Below are 13,357 nucleotides of genomic sequence, written 5' to 3' on the forward strand. Positions count from 1 at the left end.
GCTGGACTGATTTTCATCCCCACAAGCAAAATCTAAGGGTCCCTTCTCCTCATTTCCAGCACTTGAGATTTAAAAAAAAATGAAAGGAAGCTAAAATTACAGTTTCATACTCACAGCAGCCACATTTGAAGTGCTGAGGGGCAATGTGGAGCTGCCCTCTGGCCAGCTCTGGTCCCCTGAGACAACAGTGCAGAGACAGATCCTCTGCTCAGTGTCCTTCCCTAAAGGGCTGCTGTCTGAGTAGGTGCTCAGAGAGGTTGGTGGGAAGGATATTCTGCAATGTCCTTGACAGCAGCCACTGACCAGAGCAATTCATATAGCTCTCACCTCACCTGACCATGTCCGAGCAATCGAACAACAATAAAGTCTGCTGTGTTATCTATTCTGAGGAACTTTAAGCCAGATTTAAAAATAGACACACAGCTAGATCGAAGATCTATTACTAGGAGGGTGGAGGGAAATCAAGTCGTACCATGTAACAACTTTTTTAATATTATACTTTTAAGATGAACGCCAGGGGGCTTGGTGGTTTAGAGCACCAGCTACTCTTCCAGAATACCTGGGTTCCATTCCCAGCACTCACAAGATGGTTTACAGCCATAACTCTGGTTCAAGGGGAACTGACCCCCTCTTCTGGCCTTCTTGGGCACTGCATACAGAATGTGCACAGACATACATTGTAAACAAAACACATATAAAATAACAATAAGCCTTCTAAAAAGCAAATGATAGGGCTGGAGAAATGGCTCGGCGGTTAAGAGCACTGACTGTTCTTCCAGAGGTCCTGAGTTCAATTCCCAGCAACCACATGGTGGCTCACAACCATCTGTAATGAGATCCAATGCCCTCTTCTGGTGTGTCTGAAGTCAGCAACAGTGTATTCACATACATGAAATAAGCAAATTAATCTAAAAAAAAAAAGCGAGGGACAAATCATTAATAGGTAGTAAACACATAGATAAACAGGAAGCAGCCAGGGCACCTGGATGCTATGCATGTGAGATCAGAAGTTCAGTCTTCAGCACCCACTTAAAAAGCAGGGTGTGGCTGTGAATGACTGTAGTGTTAGCAGGCAGGATTTGCTGGCCAGGCTGCCACACAGAATTGATGAGCTCTGGGTTCAGTGAAGGATCCTGTCTAAAAAAATTAAGTGGTGTACAGTTGAGCAAGGAAGACATCTGACGTCAATATTCTCCTTAGTTAATTAGTTAGTCAGCTAGTTTTTGACTACTTGACACAGCTAGAGTTATCTGAGAAGAGGGAGAACATTTCTACCAGACTGGCCCATAGGTAACTCAGTAGAGCATCTTCTTGATTAATGATCGATGCGAGAAGGCCCCTGGGGTAGCCCTGAGTGATATAAGGGAGCAGGCTGAGCAAGCTATGAGAACCAAGCCAGTGTGAAGGGTTCTTTCACAGTCTCTGCTTGAGGTTCTGCCTCTAGGTTACTGCCTGAGTTTGGTTTCCCTCAAATGAGGTACTGCCAGGGGGATATACAAGCTGAATAAACCCTTTCCTTTTCAAGTTGCTTTTGGTCATGATCTTTATCCCAGCAATGAAAAACAAACTAGGGGAGTCAACCTCTGGCCTCTGTGCTTGACTGATGCATGGTGTGTACAGTGACCCAAACACTTGACGCATACATGCACACACGCACACACACACACACACACACACACACACACGCATGCATGCATGCACACGTGCACACACACATGCATAAACGCCCAGGTGCACAGATGCACTCAAAGGAGTGGCTACCTCTGTACTTCTGTGGAGGGAGATAGACAACCCAGATCAACCTGGGTTTGATATAAAGTTAAGCCTTCAAGTATTACTCACATAATTAAAATTAACTTAGAAGAAGAAAGAACTTAAGGAAGGGGGAGTCATGACAGAAGCAGAGAGTTGAACAAAGAACCCAATTAAATAGAATTAATTGCAGCACGCATTATACGGTGGCTAAATAAGTTATCACATGGCACAATATTTAATGCAAATGTCAAAAGTAATTCTTCAAGGAGAAGATATACAAATTACATGGTGGCATCTCTATAAACTGAAAATAGGAAATGCCAGGCAGTGATCAAAACTAATTTATGAAACTTTTTGCTTCCAGTGCTTGCCTGGCTACAGGCCAGGGAACATATCCCAAGCTACTGTTGTTTCAGAAGCTCCCAGCCACAGGACCATTGGCATCCAGTCCTCCTGCTCAATATTTCCCAGCCTGCACAGTGGTTGTTCCTACAGGCTTCTTACAGGCTCAGGCCCTCTATTCCTTTTCCTCCTTCAGCCTTCTCTTGTCTCATTACTTAAGTGTATGTGTGGATAAGTGGTAATTGAGTCATAATACCCAAACAGCATAGCCTTTCTCTAGGGTGGGTATAGAGGAGGGAAAACGGCTAATAAAGCCTATAGGACACGCACGGATGAGTTTCATTCTTTAGTTCAAACCCAGAATTACCCTAACCCCTCCTGACACTGAATAAATAAATTAGTCGAGAACAATAATTAAATTAGAAGAGGCCAGAAAATCATCATGGACCCCATTGAAAAGCACCCTGAACTCAGAGCTTCTCGAAAGTGTTTTTGAGTTGAAAACACATCTTCTTCAGCTAGCCTTGTGGGCACTAAGCCCAAGGTGTGTGTCTGAGAATAAGGCACAAACAGACAGGTTATTAAAAATAGAACATTGTCAGCACAAGGACAGTATGTTCATGCTGCAAATGACAGGCAGAGGCAATGTTGACCTCGGGAAGGACGAAATGCGAGGCCACCCTGTGGAACAGCACAGACATAGCCTGGCAGACTAGATCCTCTCAAAGCTATCTGTGTTGTGTTTCCCAACCTGCCTAGTGCACAGCGAACCAGAGGTGCACAGAGAAGAGACAAAGGATGCTTAAAATAACCAGAATCCAAAGTAAGAGAAACAGAGCAGTAACCTTAGCTCTGGGGGAAGAGGGTGCGTATACAGAGCATTCTGCACAGAGTATTGTTTCACTGTGGAGAACACACACACACACACACACACACACACACACACACACACACACACACACACACGGCCAGTACAGTAACATTCACAGATGTCTACTAGTGAAAAAGCATAGCATTGAGGGATTGAGGGGAGAAAGAAGAAATAGATATTGGGCTGACAAAATGGCACCGTGAGTAAAGGTGCTTGCTGCCAAGCCTGACAACCTGAGTTCAGTCCCTGGAACCCACAAGAGGGAAGGAGAGAACTAATTCCCATGAGCTGTTCTCTGACCTCCACACATGCACCATGGTATATAAGCCTACACGCAGACACACAGGAATACGGGAATAAATAAATAAAAACATCTTGAGAATAGATGTTGTCCCAGGAGAGTGCAATTCTGTTTTTAAACTTCTTTACCATAACCAACACCCGTGTGTGCTGCAGGAGCAGTCCTGTGAGTTGCTTCCCTTTACATACCGGACACTGAGCTTTTAAAAGACTGTAAAATGTTCTCCTCACTCTGGAACGTGATAAGACACCTGATACACAACAGAGACCAGACCAATCAAATGGGATGTTTGGCAAAGATGATTCAAAAGGTGCTTTTTTAAATTTGCTTCATTTGATTGTAATTAAAGGTAGAGCATGAAGGGTAGGGAGATGGCTTAGTCAATGAAACAGTTCCACGACCTGAGTTTGATCCCCAGATCTCACATTCAGAAAACCTGCACATGAGCTAGAGCGATGGCTCATCTGTTAAGAGCACTGGTGGCTCTTGCAGAGGACCTGTATTCTGTTCCCTGCATCCACATGGTGACTCGCAGCCATCTGTAACTCCAGTATCAGGTAATCAGAAACCCTCTGGCCATGTCTTCCATGGGTATCAGACATATACTACATTGGCCCGCATGCAGACACTCATACATCATATAAAAACCTAAATAAAATAGAAAGAAAGAGAGAGAGAGAGAGAGAGAGAGAGAGAGAGAGAGAGACCAAGTTTCCTCTACTGGTCTCCACATGCAGGTACATGAACACCTACATGGGGAACCATAAACATGGGCATGCATACACAGAAACTTGAAGACATGTGTCTTACACTTTTCCTTGCTTTGAATCAGTTCTTGGATCCAGGAGCATGTACACAGTCATACACTGACTGAGTCCATTATACTAGATTAGCCAGAGGGAGCCACTCCAATGCCAACTGCAGCTTGAGACATCAAAGAGGCAAGCACCATTTTCCATGACAACCTTCTGGCAGGACTGGCATGCCCCTCCACAGCAAAATGCTTGTCTGACATCACAGGCGGTTTGATCCCTTGCACCTTAAAGCAAGTGAACAAGTGAGTCCCCTGACAAACTTGACCAGTGCACCAAGCGTTTATTATTTTTGACTTTGGCACCACTGAAACCATCCTCTGTCTGAAGCTAAGAGTTCTTGCCATTCTTAGACTTAGACAAAAAGAAAGAAAAGACAGGAATGTGTAAAGGTGCAGGCATAGTTTAATTTTCTGTTAAGTAGCATCTAACGTGTTTTCAGAGTAGTTAGAAAGTTTTAGAACTCTAGTTAGGACAAGTGAGGGAGCGCAGCAGATGAAGTCACTTATTTCAAAGGCAGACGATCAGTTTCAACCCTAGAATTCACATGGTAGGAGAGAGCCAACTCCTGCAGTCTTCTGAACTCCACCTACATGCCGTGGCACACACACCTATAGACACATATACCATATATACAACAATAAGAACTAAAAGCAAGTGTTTCACAACCTAAACCTCTTTAGATAAAAGCCCATGTTTTATATTCTAAAAATCCCTGGGTCCCACAGCCTGTACCTGAGAGTGCTCTGTTAGAGGCCACCGAGTTCATTGCCTTTCAAACTTCAAGTAAAGCTGAGGAAAAGAACAAAGTAATGTCCCACAGAAATGTTAACAATGTTGAAAAATCTAAAACCAAGCAAGAGATCAGCTATTCTTAGCTAGAGAGGACAAAATACAATGTCAAGATTTAAATAATGGAATTAACAAGTCCCAAGTGATAAGAACACACAAAGAGTGCACATCAAGAGTGCACATGCTCCTCAAACATACAGAATACACATAAACATGGAAATGTGTGAGGACAAAAAAGCCAAGTGGCCCCCGAGGCAGAAGAAGTTATAGAGTGAGGTGCTTGATAGCGGCAAACAACAAATTATATCAAGTTAAGTTTTGATCTGTGTACACGTGCGCATTTGCGTGTGCTCATGTGTGTGTGTATGCATAGTACCATGTGCCACAGAGGGGCACTGTGGAGGTCAAAAGACAGCTCTCTGGAGTCAGTTCTCTCCTGCCACCTTGTGGGATTAGAGATGAAATTTAGGTCTTCAGGCCTGTGTGCGGGCACCTTAACCTCCAAGCCATCTCACTGACCTGTAAGTTTTTATTTATTTATTTATTTTAAAGAAACCAAAATACAGACTGGAGAGATGGCTCAGTGGTTAAGAGCACTGATTGCTCTTCCAAAGGTCCTGAGTTCAAATCCCAACAACCACATGGTGGCCCACAACCATCTGGGACCCGATGTCCTCTTCTGGTGTATCTGACAGCTACAGTGTACCCATATAGATAAAATAAACAAATCTTTAAAACAATAAATCAAAATACTTACAAGTCTTGGGGGGAAAAATCATCCAAGGCCAGGCACAGTGATGCCAGCCTCTAATTGCAGCTCTCAGAGGACGAAGCATGAGGATCTTAGGTTCAAGGTCAATCTGAGTCCACAGGAAAATCCTTAGGACACTGAGAATTATGGGGGCGGGGTAGAGAGGAGAATGGTCCATTCCTTGAGGAAACAAGATCTGCAGTTTCTATAGAAAATGAAAAATAAAGCATGGACCTTTCAAAACTGAAAAGATGTAGAGAGCTCTGTAACCAGGGGTAAAATCATAATTACATATTTTTATCATGAGAGAATGAAGATCGTTCTGACAGTGGGGTAAGGGCGTTTCTGTGGGTAGAGTTCTTACCACACACGCACGAGCATTGAAATTAGAGTCCCCAGTACTAACACAAACACCTAAATGCAGAGTGAGCATGACTTTCTGCCTATCATCAGGAGACGGACTTCTCGGCCAGAAAGCTCTGGGGTCAAGTGAGAGATTCTATCTCAAATAAAGGTGGGGAGTTTGAAGAAAAGGACCTCAGTACCAACTCATGGCCTCCACGTGTATGTAACGTAACCCATCACACCCGCACATATTCTAGCCCGCAGGTAAGCATGCATGGGTACCCCACACAAAAGCACAAGAGAAAAGGAAAAATGTATGAGAAAGAGCCAAGGGGCTGTAAGTGTCAGGGAAACAGAAAAGCTCATGATAAAAACGGACATCACCAAATTAAGTGATTCAGAGGGCAAAAAACATTAAATTCAACCATTTAATCTGAGCCTTTGATAAAGTCAATAGAGTAAAACTCCAGAAAGACTTTATCAAGGGAAATAGAATCAATAAAATGATAACGTGTTGAAGTAAAAAAGGGGTTTAGGCAGAAACATAGGTGGATAGTGAGGGAATGTTTTGTCATTTCTCGACTAATTAAATTTTTAAGATTTTCTTTCTTTCAAGCCAAAATAGGGAGCTCAATGGAGATGGCTCAGTCAGCGTAGTACTCGCTAAGTAAGCATGGGACAAGAGTTTGGATCCTCAGAATCTACCTGCAATCCCTTCAAAGGGGAACTCTGAGGCAAGCCAACTAGCCAGAGTAACTGAAGGGTGAGTTCTGGGTTCAGTGAGAGACTCTGCTTCAACATACAACATGGATGTCGACTGAGAAAGATACCAAGGGTCAACCTTGGGCCGGCACACATATGCACACATATGCCCATGCACCCACCCATATACATTTGAGCACACATGCATACTACATACATAAAAAGACAAAATATACAGTTGAAGATGTTTATTAACATACTTCCTAATTTGGAGTATTACCTACATTCCTAGACCATGCTAGATCCCCTTGATAGTGCCATGTTTATTCCGTGTCATTTCTAGTGATCACAGAGCATGGATTTTTTATAGTGTTGTGGAGTTTTGTTTATTTATTATTTATTTTAGTTTTTACATGGCTTTCTCAGAAAATGAATGTCTTTTGCTTCTCTGTGCTCTGATGTAGTTGATAAGAATATTCAATGACTTGTTTCAGGCTTTTTGGAAGAACTCAAAAAAATCAAGAAATCATGTAGGGCTGGTGGATTTTAGGCAGAGCACTTATCTAGCACATGCAAGGCCTTATCATCATCATCATCATCATCATCAATGTAATATTTATAAAAATATATCAGTAGTAATAGTTGTAGTGTGGAAGTAAAATTTAAGGACAACTCCTTTTTGAGCCCCCTCATGCCTACAGCAAGTTATTTCCTTGCTTCTCAATAAATGCTACTCACTTATTCTTCAAATAGAAAATGGCCCAGTGGTTAATAGCACTTGCAGAGGACCCTGTACTCACATGGTGGCTCACAACCGTCTGCAACTCCAGTTCCAAGGAACTTAATGCCCCTTTCTGGACTTTAAGGGAAATGCATGCATGTGTGCAGGCAAAACACTCAAGCACACATTTTTTAAAAAAAAAAATCAAATAAAAATCAAAATGTGTTTATTCTGGTAATATTTGTGTTTTTTTCTAGAAATATATATTAATTAATTGTGGAAAGTTTCATAAAACATTGTCTTCCTATTTTGTATTCCTAGTGATATGTTTTTGAGCTGCCTCTTTTTTCTGTTTATTCAACTCAAGATTTAGCTTTTTTCAGATTTGTTTTTATTTCTACTAATGTGGACATATGTATTTAAGTGGACTCAAACATGGGCCTTCCATAAGAACAGTAAGTGTTCTTGACCCCTGACCCCTGAGTCTCCAGGTCCTCTTCTCTTTAATTTCTTTACTTCTTCCTTTCTTGAATCACACCTAGAAAGTGAATTACCATTTCTGCTTCGGGGATCTTGTTAAGAGTTTCTTTGCAGACTGTTAATATCCTTCATTGCTATAAAGAATTCTTCAGGACTATAAAAGATGAGTTCACCATTTGATGTTATAGCACTTGGCATAAAACTGCAAAGTTGACCTTTAAAAATATCTCCATTCAGAATGGATACAACCCACAATGGGAACGCATCTCAGTCCATTGAGGACTTGGCCAACCCGTGTGCAGCTGGAAGCCCTGGACCCAGCCTCAGTACCACATAAGCTGACTGTGGTGTACACACCTGTCATCTCAGTGCTTGACAGGTGGAGGCGAGGGGTTGGAGGGGGATCAAGATCAGCCAGGCAACAGTGTTTGTGGTGATGGTGGTGATCCCAACATGTGGGAAGCAGAGGCAGGAGGATCTCTGTGAGTTCAAGGCCAGCCAACCCTGTCTTGGAAAAAAAGTAAAAGTCATCCTTGGCTATTCAAGATCACCTTTGACTATATAACCCATTTGAAGATAGCCTGGACTGTACAAGACCCTGCCACAAAGTAATTAAGACGGACAGACAGACAGACAGGCAGGCAGGCAGGCAGGCAGGCAGACAGACAGGCAGGCAGACTTTGGGTCCTCCAAACCTTTCTTTCTAAGTTCCTTACTGACTCCAGGCTGACAGTTGGTCTTTAGCATCTGTTGGACGGTGTCTTCTGGCTTTCAGCTTCACTGGAGTTTGGTCCTCTTTGCCTTGGTCGCCTTCATTAGTCTTGGATCCAAGTTTGTCTGACAGAGATCAGGAACCTAGCAGCTCCCAGTTACCTTTGTTTTGCTAAATCCTTCTTCAGATATTTAATCCCAGTCTCACCAGAAAACTTTGGCATGTTCTTTTGTTTCCAAGCAAGAGCTGACATTTTTCTTTAATAATTATTGCATTTTTATTTGTTTATTTCAGGGGTGTGTGTGTGTGTGTGTGTGTGTGTGTGTGTGTGTGTGTGTGTGTGTGTGTATGGGTGTTTTGGCCACATGTAGTCTGTGCGCCATGCGTGTGCGTGTGCCTGGTACCCATGGAGGCCAAAGGATGTCAGGTTGCCTGGAACTGGAGTTATAGATGATTGTCAGTTATCATGGGGGTGCTGAGCATCAAACTCAGGTCCTCTGCAAAAACAGAAAACACTCTTAATCACTGAGCCATCCCTCTAGTCCTGACCACTGGATTTTGTTGTTATTGATGATAGTTGTTTATTTAAAATTTTTATTTGTGTGTGTGTGTGCACACGCACACACGCACGCGTGAGTATGCACGCACATATGTGCAAGTGATGTAGGAGATAAACAGATCTCTTAAAGCTGGAGCTACAGGCAGATGCGAGGCCCCTGGTTCTTACTGGAAACTGAGCTCAGGTCCTCTGCGAAACTTAGAAAGTTCTTTACTCCTGCCCTACCCTTCTAGCCCCACAGCTCAGGTTTTTACTTTTTTGAGCCAATCTAATTTTTTTCTCTTTAAATTGATTCTTTTGGGGTTTTAAATTCCAAGTTCACTGATGAAGATTTCAAATATGATTTGTCACAATTTGGTCATCATGTACTCTTTAACAAGTCCTATAATCTGACACAGGCACTGTTTGCTCTTCTGTACTGTTTATTTATGTATGTAATTTTAATGTTCACCTTAAGATGGCTTTTATCCTTAGAAAATTTAAATTGGTTTCCAGAATCATCAATTTCTGAACATATTTATTGACAGAAGTAGAAGAAAAATGTCTGTGCTTGCTGGTGTGCTGTATTTCATTTATCTTTACCTCAGAGACAGGTGGAAAAGCAGCAAGGAGGAAGAGTTGGAGAGGCCCTGGGCTCTGCTTCTGCAGTTGAGTTAACCCATACTCCTGGTAGGCTTGGCCCTGGGTGTTCCCTTCCCTTATGTATTGGGTGACTCCTCCCTCCATCTGCTTATTAGGTATGGGGAGGAAGTAGCTAGTCTGGTGTCTCTGCTTGACAGACATGCCATATCTGGTTAATTTCCCGTGGGTTCTCTTCTGTCTGCTCTCTTTTGTGGAAGAGAATGGTAATAGTAAGCACCCTCTCAACTAAACCATGCCAGACCTAGGTGCCTTTTGGCTCTCTCTTGGGCCTAGATATGAGCAAGGGTCTCCCCACCCTCTGGTTCCTCTCCTCACTTGCTTCTCTCCAAGTTTCAGGATGCTGTTAGTATTTCCAGAGTGGTCACCCTTTGCCTTCTGTATTAGTTTTTTTCCCTATCACCGTGACAACGTACCTGAAACTCCTGAAGGGAGGGGGAGTCATTTGGGCTCACAGTTTGAGGGGAAACAGTTCATCATGGAAGCAAAGGCTCAATGGCTACAGTAGCTCATAGATGAGAAGGCTGCTATCATTCAGTCAGCAGTAAGGAGGCAGCCATCCTGGAGCCTGAACAGGACTAGAATCCAGGGGCCCTGCCCTCCAGTGACCTGCCTCCTCTGGCTAGGTCCCTTCATGTCTCTACCACCGCCTCAGCTTCCTCAATATCTGGGAACTAAATTTCTCTTTAATGGAGAAATTCATGTGTAGAAATTTTTCTTAAGATAATGATAGCATAAGAACCTAATGACTCTCTGCAGGAATTATGGTCAGTGCTTGGTTTATAGGACAAGGGCAAGTGATCTGAGTAGCCAAGAAATGAGAACTGCTGGAGAAAGTTATACAGTGCCTGCCAGTAGTATGAGCATTGGTTAAGAAACCCTCCCCTTCCCTGGGTCCTGCTAAGACTGAACCCCCAGTGAACGTGATTGTTGGGGGGAGGGCGGCAATGGGGAGAGGATGGGGAGGGGAATGCCCATAAAGAAGAGGAGGCGGAGGGATTAGGGGGATGTTGGCCGGTAAACCCGGAAAGGAAATAACACTCGAAATGTAAATAAATACTCAAGTTAAAAAAAAAAAACCCTTCCCCTTATTTGCATAAAGCGGAACATAGGTATGTGGCCCTCACACAAGCATGTTCCCATAGCAGAGTTCTGCAAAAATGCAAACTCTGCTGGAGCAAATCATCATCACGAGCACTGTGTTGTGTCTCAAACAGCACTGAATTCGCATGAAAGAAATTTGCCAATGATCCACGTGAACGAGAGTGTGAGTGGGCAAATGACCCCAGTATGGCCAGAACCATTTGGCCAGAGACAAGTAGAAGAACAGTTTTATTCAGTACATTGGAGAAAGCGAGAAGACATGGGAGGGAGAGAGAGGCTCCATCAAGCTTGATGGTTAGCTATGAGAACTCTCGGGGTTCAGAAAAGCCACTGCCATCAGAGTGACAGCTTATGACAATGAAGGATGCATTGTTAAAGTGAGCATGGGACAGAGATGCACCAGGCATAGGCAACTGCACTTCATTCCCCAGTGTCGATGACGAGTGGCCCTGAAAACCTAACGTGGCCAGGACACCTAAGCCAAGCCTCAGCACCTATGGCTCTACTCAGGATCGGCTATCCAGTCTCTAGCCTCTGGATCAGGGGCAAACCTGATATAGTATGGCCCAAGGGTCCCCTCATAAACCAGAGAACATGAACTACTAGACACAGCCTTCCCTCCCCCTCAGCTGACTAAGATGTTTATCAGACAAGGTCGTCCAAGGGCTAAGGGGGTTACCTCCTAGACACAGACCAAGGAGAAGTGCTTCCTTTAGCTGTTGAGGGATTTAGCCATTTCAGGCTGGCCGAGTTCCCTCTTTCTTAAAGGAGACGTAAATGGAAGCAGGGAGCTGTTGTCAGAAGACATGTGGGCATAGTGCCTGACCAACAACCCTCCCATAAGAATAGGCTGTGAGAATTCCCGAAAAGGATTTATTCGCCAGGGTCTTATGGAGACCTATGAGCAGGCAGAGTCTTGCATCAGAGAAAAAGTGATTGGCTAGGGTAAGGGTGGTAAACAGAAGTCCCAAGAAGCCAAGGGACGAAGGCACATACCAGATGGACTCGTGCTATGCTTAGATTGTACTGTTACTGGACAAGACTTGGAAGTGGAGAGGGCACTCTAATGGGGATGAGAAGCCAGCATAATATATGTGTCTCTGTATGAATATCTATGTGCACATGTGTATATGTACATGTCTTAGGGTTAAATTGTTGTGAAGAGTCACCAAGGAAAACATTTCCTTGGAGATGGCTTACAGTTTCAGAGGTATACTCCGTTCTCATCATGGTGGGAAGCATGGCAGAGTGTAGACACATTTGGTTCTGGAGGAGCCTAGGGTTCTACATTTTCGTCTGCAGGCAGCAGAAGGGGACTGAGTTCCACACTGGGAGGAACGTGAGCCTATTTATAAGACCTCAGAGCCTGCCTATTCATCTATCTGGATGTATGCGCCATGTATGCATGTATAGAAACACCAGAAGTAACCTTCAGGTACGGCTCCTCGGGCTGTATCCACTTCATCTTCTGAGGCTGCAGTGTCTCTCATCGGGGACCTGGGGCTTGCTGATTAGGCTAAGCAGGCTGACCAATGAGCTCCAGGAATCTACCTGTCTCCACCACACGTGTCAGTGCTGGGACTGTAAACATTCAACACCGTGCTTATTTTTAACATACGCACTCTGCCATCTCCCTAGCACCGCCCCCCCAGCATATGTTTTAAAATATTATTACATTCAATTCACTTTGGGTGGGAAGCTGTGACTGTGGTTGCTCTGAAGACACAGAAAATCCCCCCAAAATCGGAATCTTGGTGTTTCTGAGAAATGCAGTGTTAAAAGAACAGTATGGAGGGAGAGGGTACATCTGAAATGAGCCCCAACCCTAGCATCGACTCACTGACATACCTTGATCTCTCGATTCATTTTTACTAAACCAAAGCCAGTCCAAAACTTAATGGCTTAAAACTGCACTACTTCTAATCACTTGTGAGTCTGTAGGCCAGCAAGGCGGTTTCTCTGGGCTGGGCTGAACTTCTTCATGTATGTATGGTCAACTGTAGGCTGGAGACAGCAACTCTGCTGATTTGGACTCTGTTGGTGCCCTGGCCTTAGCTGGACTCAGAGTTCGCTCTAACAGGCATTTCCTCCTAAAAAGCTAGCCTGGGCAGTGGTCAGATTCCCAAAGAGTAGATGAAAGTGTGTGTGGTCTCTTGCAGCCCAGGCTTGCAACCAGCCCACCATCTCCCCTCTTTATTCCCAGTCCATGTACACAACAAGGCTAGTAAGAGAGAAAACAGATTCCCCTTTCAGTGAGAGGAGCTGCTGTCACTTTGCAGAATGACAGCCATGTAACCAGAAAGATGGGATGGAGAACTCCGGTCACTCTGCCACCCACATAGGAGCAAGCTCCTGGGACCTCTGCAGTCCTCAATGGCTTTGTCTATAGACAAGAGACAAGGAACTGTGACGATTCAATGGTTCTGCTTCTAACATGAAGGCTGTGCTTCGATGGGTTTGTCTTAGTTATG

The 13,357-nt window shown here is 43.9% G+C and overlaps 1 protein-coding gene and 1 long non-coding RNA gene across 8 annotated transcripts in view; one reads left to right on the top strand and one right to left on the bottom strand.

The window, feature by feature from the left end:
* Tnrc6a (trinucleotide repeat containing adaptor 6A) overlaps positions 1–13,357 on the top strand; it is a 154,308-nt gene that overhangs the window by 33,388 nt on the left and 107,563 nt on the right. The gene's annotated exons all lie outside the window — the stretch shown is intronic.
* The window catches only part of LOC120099930 (uncharacterized), a 35,828-nt gene continuing 22,471 nt past the window's right edge, over positions 1–13,357 (bottom strand). For both annotated transcript variants that reach the window (XR_010060839.1, XR_005499451.2), the window contains exon 3: positions 1–13,357. This exon is cut by the window's right edge. This is a non-coding gene — a long non-coding RNA (uncharacterized LOC120099930).

The sequence above is a fragment of the Rattus norvegicus genome, chromosome 1, assembly GCF_036323735.1.
Source record: "Rattus norvegicus strain BN/NHsdMcwi chromosome 1, GRCr8, whole genome shotgun sequence".
Lineage (NCBI taxonomy): Eukaryota > Metazoa > Chordata > Mammalia > Rodentia > Muridae > Rattus > Rattus norvegicus.